We start from the raw sequence: 3284 nt of genomic DNA, 5'->3' as shown, positions 1-3284 counted from the left end.
TCTATCGGTGTCTTTTGCCGAACCGCTAAGTTACGGGGGACGTAAATACACCAACATCGGTTGTCAAGCGCTGGTGGTGGAAGGGACAAACACATACATACATACATACATACATACATCTTATCTTTTAATTCTATAAACAATATTGACATCCATCTTTTAGTAACTTTATACACTAACACATTTTTTTACTATTATCTACTTATTATCTACTTATTCCATAATGTTTTAACCTTGTAACTCTTAATATACCGTTAATGTAGGGATTAGTTTACAGATTTTGTCTCTTTATATATTTTTTTATTTCTCATGTTTATGTTTATTCCTTGAATGATTTTAGGTATTTCTTAGGGATTTGACCTGAAGAGTGACTGATTTTGGGAGTAAAATAATCTCCCCGTTCTAATGAACTCGGATAGAATTTGCTGTGGATGGAAAACCGTAACGGTCAAATGCCCGCGGCCATTGGATTATGAAGAATCGTCTATAAAGCTAAGCGCGTTATGGATGCGAAACAATTGGTGACTCTATGACTGAACGTATATCTAACTTCATGTAAATACATTACTGCTCTTTCAGAGTGTGCTTCTTTTTTTGATATATGATCCACTGACGATATACATACATACATACATACATACATACATACACGTTAATATCGAATAGTGTGAACGAGTGCTCAACATCGCATTGGTGTATAGATATTCTTTATTTATGTATTAGCAAGGTAACTAATGGTTTCACATACACACACACACACGCACACACACACACACACACACACACACTCACACACTCTCTCTCTCTCTCTCTAACTTACTCACACACTCACTCACACAGCGTAATAGTTATTGAATTTACCAGGGAAAAGGAATTACATAATCAATTTCAATAGCTTCATTAGATGTTGCACAAGCACTCAGCTCTGAGTGTGATGCCTCCCATAGCAGAAACAGATGTAAGCTAATGAAGTTAATTAATGTATGTATGTATGTATGTATGTATGTACGTATGTATGTATGTTTGTATGTATGTATGTATGTATGTACTTTTCTGTTTTTTAATTATTTAAATTCCTCCTTCGAAGAAGGAATTAGTTTCTACTACAAATACAAAGCTCTACCGTTGAAATGTAGATAACGAAAACAATGTCACATTTCAAACTCGAGAAAAGTCTTGCATAGTTTTACCGTTCCGCTTACAGATTGTATTTGTTATGTGCGAGTCAGTTGGTTGATTTCTTTTTCTGAAAATGCAAGCTTTTCCAGATTGACAAGCATTTACTTACAAAACCAAGTGTTCCAATTACTATTGAAATAAATATAAATTTGCACTCCAGATAAAGGAGCTGGAGGTTTCGAAGCAGTGGTCTATAGTTATCTTCTTTCTCATCAGGAAGGACAGCCCACCTCAATGATGGTACATTACTTTTCCTTGTCTGTCCCAATCAGCAATATTCGGCCTGTTATGCTTACACTTGACAGATGTTCTCATGGGAATATTCCACCAGCATTCCTTGTGCTGGTATTTGTATACGTGCTCAATAGCAGGAGGATTCTCTATCTTTAATTCAGGACAGTCTTTTCCAAGATGTCATTGTACAGGGCGTCCACAAAGTCTGGGTACATGGGGATTAACACATACTTTAAAAAAATATTATTTCTTATATTTAATTGTTTATGTTATGATGTTATTTACTCCATGTACCCAGACCTTGTGGACACATTGTATATTGCTTTTACATCGTCGTGTCGGATTAGGAAGTAGTACCTTGATGACATTTTCCGGCTGCTGCTAATCACATGTAAGATGTCTTCCACAGAAATGACATAATTTACATTTTCGGTTGCATCCTGCAACTCCAAAGATTTCACTATCTCTGTTGTTTATGTAAAAGATTTAGATTTAGATTCAAAATTGAATATGGTACTTATGTTTAGGCACCAAAATATAGTATGGTATTATGCAAAAACCATTCTAAAAGCAAGGTGATCAAAAAAATCAAAATAAGCAACACGGATTTTAAAGATGACTGCAGTACGCACGTTTCATGCTACTTCATTTATTTAAGTAACGCGAGCAGCTGAAGATTGCTCTACATATTGCATTTAATGTAATGCTCGCATTACTTAAATAAATGGAGTAGCATGAAACGTGCGTACTGCAGTCATCTTTAAAATCCGTGTTGCTTATTTTGATCTTTTGTTTATGTATGTATGTATGTCAATCCTAGCGCAACTGGTAACCTGTAACCCAATAGAACTTATCACATGGTCAGGCTGTCGGCGACTGAACTGGTAACCCTACCAAGCTTGCTTGGTGTGGAGTGTGGTTTTCGCTGGACACCCGCTGGACGGAAAATTAAACCTGTCAGGGGACGAATGAACTCAGTAAAATCAACGACCATCCAACAGGTGGGAGTGAGAGTACCTCTAGTCTTTATTTAAGCATCTTTCTTGGAGGAGAAAATTCCGAAATAACACCTGCCTCATTGCAGGGCCAGAAATCTTCGTCTTGCTTGTTTCAGGACACGTTGGCTTCGTAGCTGAGTGTTTTTGAAGTTCTGTTCAAGCTGTTACAGACATTAAATTTCAGCAGGAGCTTTACTGGCTGCCATTGTCTTTAACGTCCTGGTTGAGATGATTTGTCAGTGATGCATGCGATATTATTGTCTGCCAGTTAACAGGCACCATGTTTTGTACATATGTGTGTATTTATGCATTTATGTATCTATGTATGTATGCATTTATGTATATGTGTTTGTATGTATGTTTGTATGTTTGTATGTATGTATGTATGTATGTATGTATGTATGTATGCGTGTGTGTATGTATGTGTGTGTATGCATGTATGCATGTATGTGTTTATGCTTTTTGCATGCATTTACTTATGCATGTACGTACGTACGTATGCATGCATTGATGTATGTACGTAGTACGTACGCATGCATATATATATATATATATTCCCAGACCGGGCGTTGTGTGTGTTTATTGAACGAAAACACCTAAGCTCCATAAGGCTCCGGCAGGGGGTGGCGGCGACTCCTGTTGTACTCTTTCGCCCCAACTTTCTCTCACTCTTTCTTCCTGTTTCTTGAGTAACGCTGCCATGGACTGGCGTCCCGTCCAGCTGGTGGGGAACACATACGCCATAGAAACCGGGAAACTGGGCCCATGAGCCTGGCTAGGCTTTAAAAAGGGCGCATAAATAATAAATGAAGTATGCTGATTAAAGCACTTTCACAGCCTATGGCTACCTGATGTCAACCACAGTATTGAGAT

Source organism: Octopus bimaculoides, chromosome 18 (assembly GCF_001194135.2).
Source record: "Octopus bimaculoides isolate UCB-OBI-ISO-001 chromosome 18, ASM119413v2, whole genome shotgun sequence".
Lineage (NCBI taxonomy): Eukaryota > Metazoa > Mollusca > Cephalopoda > Octopoda > Octopodidae > Octopus > Octopus bimaculoides.
The sequence above is the reverse complement of the archived record's forward strand: the minus strand, read 5'-3'. Positions refer to the sequence as shown.